This window comes from Lathyrus oleraceus, unplaced genomic scaffold (genome assembly GCF_024323335.1).
Source record: "Lathyrus oleraceus cultivar Zhongwan6 unplaced genomic scaffold, CAAS_Psat_ZW6_1.0 chrUn0049, whole genome shotgun sequence".
NCBI lineage: Eukaryota > Viridiplantae > Streptophyta > Magnoliopsida > Fabales > Fabaceae > Lathyrus > Lathyrus oleraceus.
Genome location: NW_026112440.1, coordinates 109547 through 132657, shown reverse-complemented (window position 1 = coordinate 132657; position 23111 = coordinate 109547). Strand labels below are relative to the sequence as shown.

The following is a 23111-nucleotide window of genomic DNA, read 5'->3' as shown; positions in this document are numbered from 1 at the left end:
AATATGAAAAAATGTACACAATTAGTTGAAGTCTAATGAATACTAAAATTCTTAGGAGCTCATTACAACATACTCAACGTAAATAACCAATCATTTAAAACCATTAACCTCAAAAGAATTTGGATTATTGAAAGACACATATCTATATTTCAACACTTACAATAATATTAAAATGTGTGGTTCATTAAATACTGTTTAAGGTTAATAAGTTAAAGGACCTTGTTATCTTTAAGACCCATCATTCAAATTAACATTAATGACAAATGAAATTTGTGACTAACATCTAATTTAGGTCATAAATTTGTGTCAAAATAACATTATTCTTGTTTTTCATTCGTTTACTATCATCTCAGAGTAGAAAATTAACAATTAATGTATCATACACAAAATATATCACTAAGTAGCCCAAAAGAATGACTAGCGGGGATAGCTCAGTTGGGAGAGCGTCAGACTGAAGATCTGAAGGTCACGTGTTCGATCAATGTTCATCGCATTATAATATGCTTATATATTTTATTTAGCAAATTTGAAAATCATTTTTATACGACTTATCAGCTATATTTGATAGGTAATATCATCGATTTATAACACAGCGGAATGAGAGGAATATAAAATCGAAATTGGGTAAATTTTATGTTCTATGATTTGTTAAATGAAAACCAAACTCTTAAACTTTCTCGCCTTCAAAGGTAAAGTTATGACCTTATTACTATCTTATCATAATGCTTAAGGGATTTGAATTCATACGATTTAAAGATACATATTACTTTTTTATTGTGACAAAAGTGTTGAGTTCTATATCATTATATACATTCTAAAGAAAGGCATGTCCTGTAGGAATAGGTTAGATAATGGGAGTCGTATTATTTTTGGTCAGCATTTTGAATTTTATCAATTTTGTAATTTTCACTTTCACATCGGGATAACACACGGCCTTAAACACAATGAACGTGACCCACTCATATTGGAACAATTATAATGGTTTTGCTTTATTTCATAAATCTAACACAAATTAAAAAAATAAAGCTATATGGTTAATGCAATACTAATATGAAAAAATGTACACAATTAGTTGAAGTCTAATGAATACTAAAATTCTTAGGAGCTCATTACAACATACTCAACGTAAATAACCAATCCATTTAAAACCATTAACCTCAAAAGAATTTGGATTATTGAAAGACACATATCTATATTTCAACACTTACAATAATATTAAAATGTGTGGTTCATTAAATACGGTTTAAGGTTAATAAGTTAAAGGACCTTGTTATCTTTAAGACCCATCATTCAAATTAACATTAATGACAAATGAAATTTGTGACTAACATCTAATTTAGGTCATAAATTTGTGTCAAAATAACATTATTCTTGTTTTTCATTCGTTTACTATCATCTCAGAGTAGAAAATTAACAATTAATGTATCATACACAAAATATATCACTAAGTAGCCCAAAAGAATGACTAGCGGGGATAGCTCAGTTGGGAGAGCGTCAGACTGAAGATCTGAAGGTCACGTGTTCGATCAATGTTCATCGCATTATAATATGCTTATATATTTTATTTAGCAAATTTGAAAATCATTTTTATACGACTTATCAGCTATATTTGATAGGTAATATCATCGATTTATAACACAGCGGAATGAGAGGAATATAAAATCGAAATTGGGTAAATTTTATGTTCTATGATTTGTTAAACGAAAACCAAACATTTAAACTTTCTCGCCTTCAAAGGTAAAGTTATGACCTTATTACTATCTTATCATAATGCTTAAGGGATTTGAATTCATACGATTTAAAGATACATATTACTTTTATATTGTGACAAAAGTGTTGAGTTCTATATCATTATATACATTCTAAAGAAAGGCATGTCCTGTAGGAATAGGTTAGATAATGGGAGTCGTATTATTTTTGGTCAGCATTTTGAATTTTATCAATTTTGTAATTTTCACTTTCACATCGGGATAACACACGGCCTTAAACACAATGAACGTGACCCACTCATATTGGAACAATTATAATGGTTTTGCTTTATTTCATAAATCTAACACAAATTAAAAAAATAAAGCTATATGGTTAATGCAATACTAATATGAAAAAATGTACACAATTAGTTGAAGTCTAATGAATACTAAAATTCTTAGGAGCTCATTACAACATACTCAACGTAAATAACCAATCAGTTTAAAACCATTAACCTCAACAGAATTTGGATTATTGAAAGACACATATCTATATTTCAACACTTACAATAATATTAAAATGTGTGGTTCATTAAATACTGTTTAAGGTTAATAAGTTAAAGGACCTTGTTATCTTTAAGACCCATCATTCAAATTAACATTAATGACAAATGAAATTTTGACTAACATCTAGTCTAGGTCATAAATTTGTGTCAAAATAACATTATTCTTGTTTTTCATTCGTTTACTATCATCTCAGAGTAGAAAATTAACAATTAATGTATCATACACAAAATATATCACTAAGTAACCCAAAAGAATGACTAGCGGGGATAGCTCAGTAGGGAGAGCGTCAGACTGAAGATCTGAAGGTCACGTGTTCGATCAATGTTCATCGCATTATAATATGCTTATATATTTTATTTAGCAAATTTGAAAATCATTTTTATACGACTTATCAGCTATATTTGATAGGTAATATCATCGATTTATAACACAGCGGAATGAGAGGAATATAAAATCGAAATTGGGTAAATTTTATGTTCTATGATTTGTTAAATGAAAACCAAACTCTTAAACTTTCTCGCCTTCAAAGGTAAAGTTATGATCTTATTACTATCTTATCATAATGCTTAAGGGATTTGAATTCATACGATTTAAAGATACATATTACTTTTATATTGTGACAAAAGTGTTGAGTTCTATATCATTATATACATTCTAAAGAAAGGCATGTCCTGTAGGAATAGGTTAGATAATGGGAGTCGTATTATTTTTGGTCAGCATTTTGAATTTTATCAATTTTGTAATTTTCACTTTCACATCGGGATGACACACGGCCTTAAACACAATGAACGTGACCCACTCATATTGGAACAATTATAATGGTTTTGCTTTATTTCATAAATCTAACACAAATTAAAAAAATAAAGCTATATGGTTAATGCAATACTAATATGAAAAAATGTACACAATTAGTTGAAGTCTAATGAATACTAAAATTCTTAGGAGCTCATTACAACATACTCAACGTAAATAACCAATCCATTTAAAACCATTAACCTCAACAGAATTTGGATTATTGAAAGACACATATCTATATTTCAACACTTACAATAATATTAAAATGTGTGGTTCATTAAATACTGTTTAAGGTTAATAAGTTAAAGGACCTTGTTATCTTTAAGACCCATCATTCAAATTAACATTAATGACAAATGAAATTTGTGACTAACATCTAATTTAGGTCATAAATTTGTGTCAAAATAACATTATTCTTGTTTTTCATTCGTTTACTATCATCTCAGAGTAGAAAATTAACAATTAATGTATCATACACAAAATATATCACTAAGTAGCCCAAAAGAATGACTAGCGGGGATAGCTCAGTTGGGAAAGCGTCAGACAGAAGATCTAAAGGTCACGTGTTTGATCAATGTTCATCGCATTATAATATACTTATATATTTTATTTAGCAAATTTGAAAATCATTTTTATACGACTTATCAGCTATATTTGATAGGTAATATCATCGATTTATAACACAGCGGAATGAGAGGAATATAAATTCGAAATTGGGTAAATTTTATGTTCTATGATTTGTTAAATGAAAACCAAACTCTTAAACTTTCTCGCCTTCAAAGGTAAAGTTATGATCTTATTACTATCTTATCATAATGCTTAAGGGATTTGAATTCATACGATTTAAAGATACATATTACTTTTATATTGTGACAAAAGTGTTGAGTTCTATATCATTATATACATTCTAAAGAAAGGCATGTCCTGTAGGAATAGGTTAGATAATGGGAGTCGTATTATTTTTGGTCAGCATTTTGAATTTTATCAATTTTGTAATTTTCACTTTCACATCGGGATAACACACGGCCTTAAACACAATGAACGTGACCCACTCATATTGGAACAATTATAATGGTTTTGCTTTATTTCATAAATCTAACACAAATTAAAAAAATAAAGCTATATGGTTAATGCAATACTAATATGAAAAAATGTACACAATTAGTTGAAGTCTAATGAATACTAAAATTCTTAGGAGCTCATTACAACATACTCAACGTAAATAACCAATCCATTTAAAACCATTAACCTCAACAGAATTTGGATGATTGAAAGACACATATCTATATTTCAACACTTACAATAATATTAAAATGTGTGGTTCATTAAATACTGTTTAAGGTTAATAAGTTAAAGGACCTTGTTATCTTTAAGACCCATCATTCAAATTAACATTAATGACAAATGAAATTTGTGACTAACATCTAATTTAGGTCATAAATTTGTGTCAAAATAACATTATTCTTGTTTTTCATTCGTTTACTATCATCTCAGAGTAGAAAATTAACAATTAATGTATCATACACAAAATATATCACTAAGTAGCCCTAAAGAATGACTAGCGGGGATAGCTCAGTTGGGAGAGCGTCTGACTGAAGATTTGAAGGTCACGTGTTCGATCCACGTTCATCGCATTATAATATGCTTATATATTTTATTTAGCAAATTTGAAAATCATTTTTATACGATTTATCAGCTATATTTGATAGGTAATATCATCGATTTATAACACAGCGGAATGAGAGGCATATAAATCGAAATTGGGTAAATTTTATGTTCTATGATTTGTTAAACGAAAACCAAACATTTAAACTTTCTCGCCTTCAAAGGTAAAGTTATGACCTTATTACTATCTTATCATAATGCTTAAGGGATTTGAATTCATACGATTTAAAGATACATATTACTTTTATATTGTGACAAAAGTGTTGAGTTCTATATCATTATATACATTCTAAAGAAAGGCATGTCCTGTAGGAATAGGTTAGATAATGGGAGTCGTATTATTTTTGGTCAGCATTTTGAATTTTATCAATTTTGTAAGTTTCACTTTCACATCGGGATGACACACGGCCTTAAACACAATGAACGTGACCCACTCATATTGGAACAATTATAATGGTTTTGCTTATTTCATAAATCTAACACAAATAAAAAAATAAAGCTATATGGTTAATGCAATACTAATATGAAAAAATGTACACAATTAGTTGAAGTCTAATGAATACTAAAATTCTTAGGAGCTCATTACAACATACTCAATGTAAATAACCAATCAGTTTAAAACCATTAACCTCAACAGAATTTGGATTATTGAAAGACACATATCTATATTTCAACACTTACAATAATATTAAAATGTGTGGTTTATTAAATACTGTTTAAGGTTAATAAGTTAAAGGACCTTGTTATCTTTAAGACCCATCATTCAAATTAACATTAATGACAAATGAAAATTTGACTAACATCTAGTTTAGGTCATAAATTTGTGTCAAAATAACATTATTCTTGTTTTTCATTCGTTTACTATCATCTCAGAGTAGAAAATTAACAATTAATGTATCATACACAAAATATATCACTAAGTAGCCCAAAAGAATGACTAGCGGGGATAGCTCAGTAGGGAGAGCGTCAGACTGAAGATCTGAAGGTCACGTGTTCGATCAATGTTCATCGCATTATAATATGCTTATATATTTTATTTAGCAAATTTGAAAATCATTTTTATACGACTTATCAGCTATATTTGATAGGTAATATCATCGATTTATAACACAGCGGAATGAGAGGAATATAAATTCGAAATTGGGTAAATTTTATGTTCTATGATTTGTTAAATGAAAACCAAACTCTTAAACTTTCTCGCCTTCAAAGGTAAAGTTATGATCTTATTACTATCTTATCATAATGCTTAAGGGATTTGAATTCATACGATTTAAAGATACATATTACTTTTATATTGTGACAAAAGTGTTGAGTTCTATATCATTATATACATTCTAAAGAAAGGCATGTCCTGTAGGAATAGGTTAGATAATGGGAGTCGTATTATTTTTGGTCAGCATTTTGAATTTTATCAATTTTGTAATTTTCACTTTCGCATCGGGATGACCTACGGCCTTAAACACAAAGAACGTGACCCACTCATATTGGAACAATTATAATGGTTTTGCTTTATTTCATAAATCTAACACAAATTAAAAAAATAAAGCTATATGGTTAATGCAATACTAATATGAAAAAATGTACACAATTAGTTGAAGTCTAATGAATACTAAAATTCTTAGGAGCTCATTACAACATACTCAACGTAAATAACCAATCCATTTAAAACCATTAACCTCAACAGAATTTGGATGATTGAAAGACACATATCTATATTTCAACACTTACAATAATATTAAAATGTGTGGTTCATTAAATACTGTTTAAGGTTAATAAGTTAAAGGACCTTGTTATCTTTAAGACCCATCATTCAAATTAACATTAATGACAAATGAAATTTGTGACTAACATCTAATTTAGGTCATAAATTTGTGTCAAAATAACATTATTCTTGTTTTTCATTCGTTTACTATCATCTCAGAGTAGAAAATTAACAATTAATGTATCATACACAAAATATATCACTAAGTAGCCCAAAAGAATGACTAGCGGGGATAGCTCAGTTGGGAGAGCGTCAGACTGAAGATCTGAAGGTCACGTGTTCGATCATGTTCATCGCATTATAATATGCTTATATATTTTATTTAGCAAATTTGAAAATCATTTTTATACGGATTATCAGCTATATTTGATAGGTAATATCATCGATTTATAACACAGCGGAATGAGAGGCATATAAAATCGAAATTGGGTAAATTTTATGTTCTATGATTTGTTAAACGAAAACCAAACTCTTAAACTTTCTCGCCTTCAAAGGTAAAGTTATGACCTTATTACTATCTTATCATAATGCTTAAGGGATTTGAATTCATACGATTTAAAGATACATATTACTTTTATATTGTGACAAAAGTGTTGAGTTCTATATCATTATATACATTCTAAAGAAAGGCATGTCCTGTAGGAATAGGTTAGATAATGGGAGTCGTATTATTTTTGGTCAGCATTTTGAATTTTATCAATTTTGTAATTTTCACTTTCACATCGGGATGACACACGGCCTTAAACACAATGAACGTGACCCACTCATATTGGAACAATTATAATGGTTTTGCTTTATTTCATAAATCTAACACAAATTAAAAAAATAAAGCTATATGGTTAATGCAATACTAATATGAAAAAATGTACACAATTAGTTGAAGTCTAATGAATACTAAAATTCTTAGGAGCTCATTACAACATACTCAACGTAAATAACCAATCATTTAAAACCATTAACCTCAACAGAATTTGGATGATTGAAAGACACATATCTATATTTCAACACTTACAATAATATTAAAATGTGTGGTTCATTAAATACTGTTTAAGGTTAATAAGTTAAAGGACCTTGTTATCTTTAAGACCCATCATTCAAATTAACATTAATGACAAATGAAATTTGTGACTAACATCTAATTTAGGTCATAAATTTGTGTCAAAATAACATTATTCTTGTTTTTCATTCGTTTACTATCATCTCAGAGTAGAAAATTAACAATTAATGTATCATACACAAAATATATCACTAAGTAGCCCAAAAGAATGACTAGCGGGGATAGCTCAGATGGGAGAGCGTCTGACTGAAGATCTGAAGGTCACATGTTCGAATCACGTTCATCACATTATAATATGCTTATATATTTTATTTAGCAAATTTGAAAATCATTTTTATACGGATTATCAGCTATATTTGATAGGTAATATCATCGATTTATAACACAGCGGAATGAGAGGCATATAAAATCGAAATTGGGTAAATTTTATGTTCTATGATTTATTAAACGAAAACCAAACTCTTAAACTTTCTTGCCTTCAAAGGTAAAATTATGACCTTATTACTATCTTATCATAATGCTTAAGGGATTTGAATTCATACGATTTAAAGATACATATTACTTTTATATTGTGACAAAAGTGTTGAGTTCTATATCATTATATACATTCTAAAGAAAGGCATGTCCTGTAGGAATAGGTTAGATAATGGGAGTCGTATTATTTTTGGTCAGCATTTTGAATTTTATCAATTTTGTAATTTTCACTTTCACATCGGGATGACACACGGCCTTAAACACAATGAACGTGACCCACTCATATTGGAACAATTATAATGGTTTTGCTTTATTTCATAAATCTAACACAAATTAAAAAAATAAAGCTATATGGTTAATGCAATACTAATATGAAAAAGTGTACACAATTAGTTGAAGTCTAATGAATACTAAAATTCTTAGGAGCTCATTACAACATACTCAACGTAAATAACCAATCCATTTAAAACCATTAACCTCAACAGAATTTGGATGATTGAAAGACACATATCTATATTTCAACACTTACAATAATATTAAAATGTGTGGTTCATTAAATACTGTTTAAGGTTAATAAGTTAAAGGACCTTGTTATCTTTAAGACCCATCATTCAAATTAACATTAATGACAAATGAAATTTGTGACTAACATCTAATTTAGGTCATAAATTTGTGTCAAAATAACATTATTCTTGTTTTTCATTCGTTTACTATCATCTCAGAGTAGAAAATTAACAATTAATGTATCATACACAAAATATATCACTAAGTAGCCCAAAAGAATGACTAGCGGGGATAGCTCAGTTGGGAGAGCGTCAGACTGAAGATCTGAAGGTCACGTGTTCGATCAATGTTCATCGCATTATAATATGCTTATATATTTTATTTAGCAAATTTGAAAATCATTTTTATACGATTTATCAGCTATATTTGATAGGTAATATCATCGATTTATAACACAGCGGAATGAGAGGCATATAAAATCGAAATTGGGTAAATTTTATGTTCTATGATTTGTTAAACGAAAACCAAACTCTTAAACTTTCTCGCCTTCAAAGGTAAAGTTATGACCTTATTACTATCTTATCATAATGCTTAAGGGATTTGAATTCATACGATTTAAAGATACATATTACTTTTATATTGTGACAAAAGTGTTGAGTTCTATATCATTATATACATTCTAAAGAAAGGCATGTCCTGTAGGAATAGGTTAGATAATGGGAGTCGTATTATTTTTGGTCAGCATTTTGAATTTTATCAATTTTGTAAGTTTCACTTTCACATCGGGATGACACACGGCCTTAAACACAATGAACGTGACCCACTCATATTGGAACAATTATAATGGTTTTGCTTTATTTCATAAATCTAACACAAATTAATAAAATAAAGCTATATGGTTAATGCAATACTAATATGAAAAAGTGTACACAATTAGTTGAAGTCTAATGAATACTAAAATTCTTAGGAGCTCATTACAACATACTCAACGTAAATAACCAATCATTTAAAACCATTAACCTCAACAGAATTTGGATGATTGAAAGACACATATCTATATTTCAACACTTACAATAATATTAAAATGTGTGGTTCATTAAATACTGTTTAAGGTTAATAAGTTAAAGGACCTTGTTATCTTTAAGACCCATCATTCAAATTAACATTAATGACAAATGAAATTTGTGACTAACATCTAATTTAGGTCCAAATTTTGTGTCAAAATAACATTATTCTTGTTTTTCATTCGTTTACTATCATCTCAGAGTAGAAAATTAACAATTAATGTATCATACACAAAATATATCACTAAGTAGCCCTAAAGAATGACTAGCGGGGATAGCTCAGTTGGGAGAGCGTCTGACTGAAGATTTGAAGGTCACGTGTTCGATCCACGTTCATCGCATTATAATATGCTTATATATTTTATTTAGCAAATTTGAAAATCATTTTTATACGATTTATCAGCTATATTTGATAGGTAATATCATCGATTTATAACACAGCGGAATGAGAGGCATATAAAATCGAAATTGGGTAAATTTTATGTTCTATGATTTGTTAAACGAAAACCAAACTCTTAAACTTTCTCGCCTTCAAAGGTAAAGTTATGACCTTATTACTATCTTATCATAATGCTTAAGGGATTTGAATTCATACGATTTAAAGATACATATTACTTTTATATTGTGACAAAAGTGTTGAGTTCTATATCATTATATACATTCTAAAGAAAGGCATGTCCTGTAGGAATAGGTTAGATAATGGGAGTCGTATTATTTTTGGTCAGCATTTTGAATTTTATCAATTTTGTAAGTTTCACTTTCACATCGGGATGACACACGGCCTTAAACACAATGAACGTGACCCACTCATATTGGAACAATTATAATGGTTTTGCTTTATTTCATAAATCTAACACAAATTAAAAAATAAAGCTATATGGTAAATGCAATACTAATATGAAAAAGTGTAAACAATTAGTTGAAGTCTAATGAATACTAAAATTCTTAGGAGCTCATTACAACATACTCAACGTAAATAACCAATCCATTTAAAACCATTAACCTCAACAGAATTTGGATGATTGAAAGACACATATCTATATTTCAACACTTACAATAATATTAAAATGTGTGGTTCATTAAATACTGTTTAAGGTTAATAAGTTAAAGGACCTTGTTATCTTTAAGACCCATCATTCAAATTAACATTAATGACAAATGAAATTTGTGACTAACATCTAATTTAGGTCATAAATTTGTGTCAAAATAACATTATTCTTGTTTTTCATTCGTTTACTATCATCTCAGAGTAGAAAATTAACAATTAATGTATCATACACAAAATATATCACTAAGTAGCCCAAAAGAATGACTAGCGGGGATAGCTCAGTTGGGAGAGCGTCAGACTGAAGATCTGAAGGTCACGTGTTCGATCAATGTTCATCGCATTATAATATGCTTATATATTTTATTTAGCAAATTTGAAAATCATTTTTATACGATTTATCAGCTATATTTGATAGGTAATATCATCGATTTATAACACAGCGGAATGAGAGGCATATAAAATCGAAATTGGGTAAATTTTATGTTCTATGATTTGTTAAACGAAAACCAAACTCTTAAACTTTCTCGCCTTCAAAGGTAAAGTTATGACCTTATTACTATCTTATCATAATGCTTAAGGGATTTGAATTCATACGATTTAAAGATACAAATTACTTTTATATTGTGACAAAAGTGTTGAGTTCTATATCATTTTATACATTCTAAAGAAAGGCATGTCCTGTAGGAATAGGTTAGATAATGGGAGTCGTATTATTTTTGGTCAGCATTTTGAATTTTATCAATTTTGTAAGTTTCACTTTCACATCGGGATGACACACGGCCTTAAACACAATGAACGTGACCCACTCATATTGGAAGAATTATAAAGGTTTTGCTTTATTTCATAATTCTAACGCAAATTAAATAAATAAAGCTATATGGTTAATGCAATACTAATATGAAAAAGTGTACACAATTAGTTGAAGTCTAATGAATACTAAAATTCTTAGGAGCTCATTACAACATACTCAACGTAAATAACCAATCAGTTTAAAACCATTAACCTCAACAGAATTTGGATGATTGAAAGACACATATCTATATTTCAACACTTACAATAATATTAAAATGTGTGGTTCATTAAATACTGTTTAAGGTTAATAAGTTAAAGGACCTTGTTATCTTTAAGACCCATCATTCAAATTAACATTAATGACAAATGAAATTTGTGACTAACATCTAATTTAGGTCCAAATTTTGTGTCAAAATAACATTATTCTTGTTTTTCATTCGTTTACTATCATCTCAGAGTAGAAAATTAACAATTAATGTATCATACACAAAATATATCACTAAGTAGCCCAAAAGAATGACTAGCGGGGATAGCTCAGTTGGGAGAGCGTCAGACTGAATATCTGAAGGTCACTTGTTCGATCAACGTTCACCGCATTATAATATACTTATATATATTATTTAGCAAATTTGAAAATCATTTTTATACGATTTATCAGCTATATTTGATAGGTAATATCATCGATTTATAACACAGCGGAAATAGAGGCATATAAAATCGAAATTGGGTAAATTTTATGTTCTATGATTTGTGAAACGAAAACCAAACCCTTAAACTTTCTCGCCTTCAAAGGTAAAGTTATGACCATATTACTATCTTATCATAATGCTTAAGGGATTTGAATTCATACGATTTAAAGATACAAATTGCTTTTATATTGTGACAAAAGTGTTGAGTTCTATATCATTATATACATTCTAAAGAAAGGCATGTCCTGTAGGAATAGGTTAGATAATGGGAGTCGTATTATTTTTGGTCAGCATTTTGAATTTTATCATTTTGTAATTTTCACTTTCACATCGGGATGACACACGGCCTTAAACACAATGAACGTGACCCACTCATATTGGAACAATTATAATGGTTTTGCTTTATTTCATAAATCTAACACAAATTAAAAAATAAAGCTATATGGTAAATGCAATACTAATATGAAAAAGTGTAAACAATTAGTTGAAGTCTAATGAATACTAAAATTCTTAGGAGCTCATTACAACATACTCAACGTAAATAACCAATCATTTAAAACCATTAACCTCAACAGAATTTGGATGATTGAAAGACACATATCTATATTTCAACACTTACAATAATATTAAAATGTGTGGTTCATTAAATACTGTTTAAGGTTAATAAGTTAAAGGACCTTGTTATCTTTAAGACCCATCATTCAAATTAACATTAATGACAAATGAAATTTGTGACTAACATCTAATTTAGGTCCAAATTTGTGTCAAAATAACATTATTCTTGTTTTTCATTCGTTTACTATCATCTCAGAGTAGAAAATTAACAATTAATGTATCATACACAAAATATATCACTAAGTAGCCCAAAAGAATGACTAGCGGGGATAGCTCAGTTGGGAGAGCGTCAGACTGAAGATCTGAAGGTCACGTGTTCGATCCACGTTCACCGCATTATAATATGCTTATATATTTTATTTAGCAAATTTGAAAATCATTTTTATACGATTTATCAGCTATATTTGATAGGTAATATCATCGATTTATAACACAGCGGAATGAGAGGCATATAAAATCGAAATTGGGTAAATTTTATGTTCTATGATTTGTTAAACGAAAACCAAGCTCTTAAACTTTCTCGCCTTCAAAGGTAAAGTTATGACCTTATTACTATCTTATCATAATGCTTAAGGGATTTGAATTCATACGATTTAAAGATACAATTGCTTTTATATTGTGACAAAAGTGTTGAGTTCTATATCATTATATACATTCTAAAGAAAGGCATGTCCTGTAGGAATAGGTTAGATAATGGGAGTCGTATTATTTTTGGTCAACATTTTGAATTTTATCAATTTTGTAAGTTTCACTTTCACATCGGGATGACACACGGCCTTAAACACAATGAACGTGACCCACTCATATTGGAACAATTATAATGGTTTTGCTTTATTTCATAAATCTAACACAAATTAAATAAATAAAGCTATATGGTAATGCAATACTAATATGAAAAAGTGTACACAATTAGTTGAAGTCTAATGAATACTAAAATTCTTAGGAGCTCATTACAACATACTCAACGTAAATAACCAATCAGTTTAAAACCATTAACCTCAACAGAATTTGGATGATTGAAAGACACATATCTATATTTCAACACTTACAATAATATTAAAATGTGTGGTTCATTAAATACTGTTTAAGGTTAATAAGTTAAAGGACCTTGTTATCTTTAAGACCCATCATTCAAATTAACATTAATGACAAATGAAATTTGTGACTAACATCTAATTTAGGTCCAAATTTTGTGTCAAAATAACATTATTCTTGTTTTTCATTCGTTTACTATCATCTCAGAGTAGAAAATTAACAATTGATGTATCATACACAAAATATATCACTAAGTAGCCCAAAAGAATGACTAGCGGGGATAGTTCAGTTGGGAGAGCGTCAGACTGAAGATCTGAAGGTCACGGGTTCGATCCACGTTCACCGCATTATAATATGCTTATATATTTTATTTAGCAAATTTGAAAATCATTTTTATACGATTTATCAGCTATATTTGATAGGTAATATCATCGATTTATAACACAGCGGAGTGAGAGGAATATAAAATCGAAATTGGGTAAATTTTATGTTCTATGATTTGTCAAACGAAAACCAAGCTCTTAAACTTTCTCGCCTTCAAAGGTAAAGTTATGACCTTATTACTATCTTATCATAATGCTTAAGGGATTTGAATTCATACGATTTAAAGATACAAATTGCTTTTATATTGTGACAAAAGTGTTGAGTTCTATATCATTATATACATTCTAAAGAAAGGCATGTCCTGTAGGAATAGGTTAGATAATGGGAGTCGTATTATTTTTGGTCAACATTTTGAATTTTATCAATTTTGTAAGTTTCACTTTCACATCGGGATGACACACGGCCTTAAACACAATGAACGTGACCCACTCATATTGGAACAATTATAATGGTTTTGCTTTATTTCATAAATCTAACACAAATTAAATAAATAAAGCTATATGGTAAATGCAATACTAATATGAAAAAGTGTAAACAATTAGTTGAAGTCTAATGAATACTAAAATTCTTAGGAGCTCATTACAACATACTCAACGTAAATAACCAATCAGTTTAAAACCATTAACCTCAACAGAATTTGGATGATTGAAAGACACATATCTATATTTCAACACTTACAATAATATTAAAATGTGTGGTTCATTAAATACTGTTTAAGGTTAATAAGTTAAAGGACCTTGTTATCTTTAAGACCCATCATTCAAATTAACATTAATGACAAATGAAATTTGTGACTAACATCTAATTTAGGTCCAAATTTTGTGTCAAAATAACATTATTCTTGTTTTTCATTCGTTTACTATCATCTCAGAGTAGAAAATTAACAATTAATGTATCATACACAAATATATCACTAAGTAGCCCAAAAGAATGACTAGCGGGGATAGCTCAGTTGGGAGAGCGTCAGACTGAAGATCTGAAGGTCACGTGTTCGATCCACGTTCACCGCATTATAATATGCTTATATCTTTTATTTAGCAAATTTGAAAATCATTTTTATACGATTTATCAGCTATATTTGATAGGTAATATCATCGATTTATAACACAGCGGAGTGAGAGGCATATAAAATCGAAATTGGGTAAATTTTATGTTCTATGATTTGTCAAACGAAAACCAAGCTCTTAAACTTTCTCGCCTTCAAAGGTAAAGTTATGACCTTATTACTATCTTATCATAATGCTTAAGGGATTTGAATTCATACGATTTAAAGATACAAATTGCTTTTATATTGTGACAAAAGTGTTGAGTTCTATATCATTATATACATTCTAAAGAAAGGCATGTCCTGTAGGAATAGGTTAGATAATGGGAGTCGTATTATTTTTGGTCAACATTTTGAATTTTATCAATTTTGTAAGTTTCACTTTCACATCGGGATGACACACGGCCTTAAACACAATGAACGTGACCCACTCATATTGGAACAATTATAATGGTTTTGCTTTATTTCATAAATCTAACACAAATTAAATAAATAAAGCTATATGGTAAATGCAATACTAATATGAAAAAGTGTAAACAATTAGTTGAAGTCTAATGAATACTAAAATTCTTAGGAGCTCATTACAACATACTCAACGTAAATAACCAATCAGTTTAAAACCATTAACCTCAACAGAATTTGGATGATTGAAAGACACATATCTATATTTCAACACTTACAATAATATTAAAATGTGTGGTTCATTAAATACTGTTTAAGGTTAATAAGTTAAAGGACCTTGTTATCTTTAAGACCCATCATTCAAATTAACATTAATGACAAATGAAATTTGTGACTAACATCTAATTTAGGTCCAAATTTTGTGTCAAAATAACATTATTCTTGTTTTTCATTCGTTTACTATCATCTCAGAGTAGAAAATTAACAATTGATGTATCATACACAAAATATATCACTAAGTAGCCCAAAAGAATGACTAGCGGGGATAGCTCAGTTGGGAGAGCGTCAGACTGAAGATCTGAAGGTCACGTGTTCGATCCACGTTCACCGCATTATAATATGCTTATATCTTTTATTTAGCAAATTTGAAAATCATTTTTATACGATTTATCAGCTATATTTGATAGGTAATATCATCGATTTATAACACAGCGGAGTGAGAGGCATATAAAATCGAAATTGGGTAAATTTTATGTTCTATGATTTGTCAAACGAAAACCAAGCTCTTAAACTTTCTCGCCTTCAAAGGTAAAGTTATGACCTTATTACTATCTTATCATAATGCTTAAGGGATTTGAATTCATACGATTTAAAGATACAAATTGCTTTTATATTGTGACAAAAGTGTTGAGTTCTATATCATTATATACATTCTAAAGAAAGGCATGTCCTGTAGGAATAGGTTAGATAATGGGAGTCGTATTATTTTTGGTCAACATTTTGAATTTTATCAATTTTGTAAGTTTCACTTTCACATCGGGATGACACACGGCCTTAAACACAATGAACGTGACCCACTCATATTGGAACAATTATAATGGTTTTGCTTTATTTCATAAATCTAACACAAATTAAATAAATAAAGCTATATGGTAAATGCAATACTAATATGAAAAAGTGTAAACAATTAGTTGAAGTCTAATGAATACTAAAATTCTTAGGAGCTCATTACAACATACTCAACGTAAATAACCAATCAGTTTAAAACCATTAACCTCAACAGAATTTGGATGATTGAAAGACACATATCTATATTTCAACACTTACAATAATATTAAAATGTGTGGTTCATTAAATACTGTTTAAGGTTAATAAGTTAAAGGACCTTGTTATCTTTAAGACCCATCATTCAAATTAACATTAATGACAAATGAAATTTGTGACTAACATCTAATTTAGGTCCAAATTTTGTGTCAAAATAACATTATTCTTGTTTTTCATTCGTTTACTATCATCTCAGAGTAGAAAATTAACAATTAATGTATCATACACAAATATATCACTAAGTAGCCCAAAAGAATGACTAGCGGGGATAGCTCAGTTGGGAGAGCGTCAGACTGAAGATCTGAAGGTCACGTGTTCGATCCACGTTCACCGCATTATAATATGCTTATATCTTTTATTTAGCAAATTTGAAAATCATTTTTATACGATTTATCAGCTATATTTGATAGGTAATATCATCGATTTATAACACAGCGGAGTGAGAGGCATATAAAATCGAAATTGGGTAAATTTTATGTTCTATGATTTGTCAAACGAAAACCAAGCTCTTAAACTTTCTCGCCTTCAAAGGTAAAGTTATGACCTTATTACTATCTTATCATAATGCTTAAGGGATTTGAATTCATACGATTTAAAGATACAAATTGCTTTTATATTGTGACAAAAGTGTTGAGTTCTATATCATTATATACATTCTAAAGAAAGGCATGTCCTGTAGGAATAGGTTAGATAATGGGAGTCGTATTATTTTTGGTCAACATTTTGAATTTTATCAATTTTGTAAGTTTCACTTTCACATCGGGATGACACACGGCCTTAAACACAATGAACGTGACCCACTCATATTGGAACAATTATAATGGTTTTGCTTTATTTCATAAATCTAACACAAATTAAATAAATAAAGCTATATGGTAAATGCAATACTAATATGAAAAAGTGTAAACAATTAGTTGAAGTCTAATGAATACTAAAATTCTTAGGAGCTCATTACAACATACTCAACGTAAATAACCAATCAGTTTAAAACCATTAACCTCAACAGAATTTGGATGATTGAAAGACACATATCTATATTTCAACACTTACAATAATATTAAAATGTGTGGTTCATTAAATACTGTTTAAGGTTAATAAGTTAAAGGACCTTGTTATCTTTAAGACCCATCATTCAAATTAACATTAATGACAAATGAAATTTGTGACTAACATCTAATTTAGGTCCAAATTTTGTGTCAAAATAACATTATTCTTGTTTTTCATTCGTTTACTATCATCTCAGAGTAGAAAATTAACAATTAATGTATCATACACAAATATATCACTAAGTAGCCCAAAAGAATGACTAGCGGGGATAGCTCAGTTGGGAGAGCGTCAGACTGAAGATCTGAAGGTCACGTGTTCGATCCACGTTCACCGCATTATAATATGCTTATATCTTTTATTTAGCAAATTTGAAAATCATTTTTATACGATTTATCAGCTATATTTGATAGGTAATATCATCGATTTATAACACAGCGGAGTGAGAGGCATATAAAATCGAAATTGGGTAAATTTTATGTTCTATGATTTGTCAAACGAAAACCAAGCTCTTAAACTTTCTCGCCTTCAAAGGTAAAGTTATGACCTTATTACTATCTTATCATAATGCTTAAGGGATTTGAATTCATACGATTTAAAGATACAAATTGCTTTTATATTGTGACAAAAGTGTTGAGTTCTATATCATTATATACATTCTAAAGAAAGGCATGTCCTGTAGGAATAGGTTAGATAATGGGAGTCGTATTATTTTTGGTCAACATTTTGAATTTTATCAATTTTGTAAGTTTCACTTTCACATCGGGATGACACACGGCCTTAAACACAATGAACGTGACCCACTCATATTGGAACAATTATAATGGTTTTGCTTTATTTCATAAATCTAACACAAATTAAATAAATAAAGCTATATGGTAAATGCAATACTAATATGAAAAAGTGTAAACAATTAGTTGAAGTCTAATGAATACTAAAATTCTTAGGAGCTCATTACAACATACTCAACGTAAATAACCAATCAGTTTAAAACCATTAACCTCAACAGAATTTGGATGATTGAAAGACACATATCTATATTTCAACACTTACAATAATATTAAAATGTGTGGTTCATTAAATACTGTTTAAGGTTAATAAGTTAAAGGACCTTGTTATCTTTAAGACCCATCATTCAAATTAACATTAATGACAAATGAAATTTGTGACTAACATCTAATTTAGGTCCAAATTTTGTGTCAAAATAACATTATTCTTGTTTTTCATTCGTTTACTATCATCTCAGAGTAGAAAATTAACAATTAATGTATCATACACAAATATATCACTAAGTAGCCCAAAAGAATGACTAGCGGGGATAGCTCAGTTGGGAGAGCGTCAGACTGAAGATCTGAAGGTCACGTGTTCGATCCACGTTCACCGCATTATAATATGCTTATATCTTTTATTTAGCAAATTTGAAAATCATTTTTATACGATTTATCAGCTATATTTGATAGGTAATATCATCGATTTATAACACAGCGGAGTGAGAGGCATATAAAATCGAAATTGGGTAAATTTTATGTTCTATGATTTGTCAAACGAAAACCAAGCTCTTAAACTTTCTCGCCTTCAAAGGTAAAGTTATGACCTTATTACTATCTTATCATAATGCTTAAGGGATTTGAATTCATACGATTTAAAGATACAAATTGCTTTTATATTGTGACAAAAGTGTTGAGTTCTATATCATTATATACATTCTAAAGAAAGGCATGTCCTGTAGGAATAGGTTAGATAATGGGAGTCGTATTATTTTTGGTCAACATTTTGAATTTTATCATATTTGTAAGTTTCACTTTCACATCGGGATGACACACGGCCTTAAACACAATGAACGTGACCCACTCATATTGGAACAATTATAATGGTTTTGCTTTATTTCATAAATCTAACACAAATTAAATAAATAAAGCTATATGGTAAATGCAATACTAATATGAAAAAGTGTAAACAATTAGTTGAAGTCTAATGAATACTAAAATTCTTAGGAGCTCATTACAACATACTCAACGTAAATAACCAATCAGTTTAAAACCATTAACCTCAACAGAATTTGGATGATTGAAAGACACATATCTATATTTCAACACTTACAATAATATTAAAATGTGTGGTTCATTAAATACTGTTTAAGGTTAATAAGTTAAAGGACCTTGTTATCTTTAAGACCCATCATTCAAATTAACATTAATGACAAATGAAATTTGTGACTAACATCTAATTTAGGTCCAAATTTTGTGTCAAAATAACATTATTCTTGTTTTTCATTCGTTTACTATCATCTCAGAGTAGAAAATTAACAATTAATGTATCATACACAAATATATCACTAAGTAGCCCAAAAGAATGACTAGCGGGGATAGCTCAGTTGGGAGAGCGTCAGACTGAAGATCTGAAGGTCACGTGTTCGATCCACGTTCACCGCATTATAATATGCTTATATCTTTTATTTAGCAAATTTGAAAATCATTTTTATACGATTTATCAGCTATATTTGATAGGTAATATCATCGATTTATAACACAGCGGAGTGAGAGGCATATAAAATCGAAATTGGGTAAATTTTATGTTCTATGATTTGTCAAACGAAAACCAAGCTCTTAAACTTTCTCGCCTTCAAAGGTAAAGTTATGACCTTATTACTATCTTATCATAATGCTTAAGGGATTTGAATTCATACGATTTAAAGATACAAATTGCTTTTATATTGTGACAAAAGTGTTGAGTTCTATATCATTATATACATTCTAAAGAAAGGCATGTCCTGTAGGAATAGGTTAGATAATGGGAGTCGTATTATTTTTGGTCAACATTTTGAATTTTATCAATTTTGTAAGTTTCACTTTCACATCGGGATGACACACGGCCTTAAACACAATGAACGTGACCCACTCATATTGGAACAATTATAATGGTTTTGCTTTATTTCATAAATCTAACACAAATTAAATAAATAAAGCTATATGGTAAATGCAATACTAATATGAAAAAGTGTAAACAATTAGTTGAAGTCTAATGAATACTAAAATTCTTAGGAGCTCATTACAACATACTCAACGTAAATAACCAATCAGTTTAAAACCATTAACCTCAACAGAATTTGGATGATTGAAAGACACATATCTATATTTCAACACTTACAATAATATTAAAATGTGTGGTTCATTAAATACTGTTTAAGGTTAATAAGTTAAAGGACCTTGTTATCTTTAAGACCCATCATTCAAATTAACATTAATGACAAATGAAATTTGTGACTAACATCTAATTTAGGTCCAAATTTTGTGTCAAAATAACATTATTCTTGTTTTTCATTCGTTTACTATCATCTCAGAGTAGAAAATTAACAATTAATGTATCATACACAAATTATATCACTAAGTAGCCCAAAAGAATGACTAGCGGGGATAGCTCAGTTGGGAGAGCGTCAGACTGAAGATCTGAAGGTCACGTGTTCGATCCACGTTCACCGCATTATATATGCTTATATCTTTTATTTAGCAAATTTGAAAATCATTTTTATACGATTTATCAGCTATATTTGATAGGTAATATCATCGATTTATAACACAGCGGAGTGAGAGGCATATAAAATCGAAATTGGGTAAATTTTATGTTCTATGATTTGTCAAACGAAAACCAAGCTCTTAAACTTTCTCGCCTTCAAAGGTAAAGTTATGACCTTATTACTATCTTATCATAATGCTTAAGGGATTTGAATTCATACGATTTAAAGATACAAATTGCTTTTATATTGTGACAAAAGTGTTGAGTTCTATATCATTATATACATTCTAAAGAAAGGCATGTCCTGTAGGAATAGGTTAGATAATGGGAGTCGTATTATTTTTGGTCAACATTTTGAATTTTATCAATTTTGTAAGTTTCACTTTCACATCGGGATGACACACGGCCTTAAACACAATGAACGTGACCCACTCATATTGGAACAATTATAATGGTTTTGCTTTATTTCATAAATCTAACACAAATTAAATAAATAAAGCTATATGGTAAATGCAATACTAATATGAAAAAGTGTAAACAATTAGTTGAAGTCTAATGAATACTAAAATTCTTAGGAGCTCATTACAACATACTCAACGTAAATAACCAATCAGTTTAAAACCATTAACCTCAACAGAATTTGGATGATTGAAAGACACATATCTATATTTCAACAGTTACAATAATATTAAAATGTGTGGTTCACTAAATACTGTTTAAGGTTAATAAGTTAAAGGACCTTGTTATCTTTAAGACCCATCATTCAAATTAACATTAATGACAAATGAAATTTGTGACTAACATCTAATTTAGGTCCAAATTTTGTGTCAAAATAACATTATTCTTGTTTTTCATTCGTTTACTATCATCTCAGAGTAGAAAATTAACAATTAATGTATCATACACAAATTATATCACTAAGTATCCCAAAAGAATGACTAGCGGGGATAGCTCAGTTGGGAGAGCGTCAAACTGAATATCTGAAGGTCACGTGTTCGATCCACGTTCACCGCATTATAGTATGCTTATATGTTTTATTTAGCAAATTTGAAAATCATTTTTATACGATTTATCAGCTATATTTGATAGGTAATATCATCGATTTATAACACAGCGGAGTGAGAGGCATATAAAATCGAAATTGGGTAAATTTTATGTTCTATGATTTGTCAAACGAAAACCAAGCTCTTAAACTTTCTCGCCTTCAAAGGTAAAGTTATGACCTTATTACTATCTTATCATAATGCTTAAGGGATTTGAATTCATACGATTTAAAGATACAAATTGCTTTTATATTGTGACAAAAGTGTTGAGTTCTATATCATTATATACATTCTAAAGAAAGGCATGTCCTGTAGGAATAGGTTAGATAATGGGAGTCGTATTATTTTTGGTCAACATTTTGAATTTTATCAATTTTGTAAGTTTCACTTTCACATCGGGATGACACACGGCCTTAAACACAATGAACGTGACCCACTCATATTGGAACAATTATAATGGTTTTGCTTTATTTCATAAATCTAACACAAATTAAATAAATAAAGCTATATGGTAAATGCAATACTAATATGAAAAAGTGTAAACAATTAGTTGAAGTCTAATGAATACTAAAATTCTTAGGAGCTCATTACAACATACTCAA

At 29.1% G+C, this 23111-nt stretch overlaps 9 non-coding genes across 9 annotated transcripts; all 9 read left to right on the top strand.

Annotated features, from left to right (window-relative positions):
- The first annotated feature begins 12983 nt into the window (after window positions 1–12983).
- On the top strand, window positions 12984–13056 carry TRNAF-GAA (transfer RNA phenylalanine (anticodon GAA)). Its single transcript has one exon. It is a non-coding gene; the product is annotated as a tRNA-Phe (tRNA).
- A 973-nt stretch (window positions 13057–14029) lies between these two features.
- Window positions 14030–14102, top strand: TRNAF-GAA (transfer RNA phenylalanine (anticodon GAA)). The gene has a single exon. It is a non-coding gene; the product is annotated as a tRNA-Phe (tRNA).
- Window positions 14103–15076: 974 nt separating this feature from the next.
- Window positions 15077–15149, top strand: TRNAF-GAA (transfer RNA phenylalanine (anticodon GAA)). Its single transcript has one exon. It is a non-coding gene; the product is annotated as a tRNA-Phe (tRNA).
- Window positions 15150–16124: 975 nt separating this feature from the next.
- TRNAF-GAA (transfer RNA phenylalanine (anticodon GAA)) lies at window positions 16125–16197 on the top strand. Its single transcript has one exon. It is a non-coding gene; the product is annotated as a tRNA-Phe (tRNA).
- A 974-nt stretch (window positions 16198–17171) lies between these two features.
- Window positions 17172–17244, top strand: TRNAF-GAA (transfer RNA phenylalanine (anticodon GAA)). The gene has a single exon. It is a non-coding gene; the product is annotated as a tRNA-Phe (tRNA).
- A 974-nt stretch (window positions 17245–18218) lies between these two features.
- On the top strand, window positions 18219–18291 carry TRNAF-GAA (transfer RNA phenylalanine (anticodon GAA)). The gene has a single exon. It is a non-coding gene; the product is annotated as a tRNA-Phe (tRNA).
- A 974-nt stretch (window positions 18292–19265) lies between these two features.
- On the top strand, window positions 19266–19338 carry TRNAF-GAA (transfer RNA phenylalanine (anticodon GAA)). Its single transcript has one exon. It is a non-coding gene; the product is annotated as a tRNA-Phe (tRNA).
- A 974-nt stretch (window positions 19339–20312) lies between these two features.
- On the top strand, window positions 20313–20385 carry TRNAF-GAA (transfer RNA phenylalanine (anticodon GAA)). Its single transcript has one exon. It is a non-coding gene; the product is annotated as a tRNA-Phe (tRNA).
- Window positions 20386–21360: 975 nt separating this feature from the next.
- On the top strand, window positions 21361–21433 carry TRNAF-GAA (transfer RNA phenylalanine (anticodon GAA)). The gene has a single exon. It is a non-coding gene; the product is annotated as a tRNA-Phe (tRNA).
- Window positions 21434–23111: the final 1678 nt, after the last annotated feature.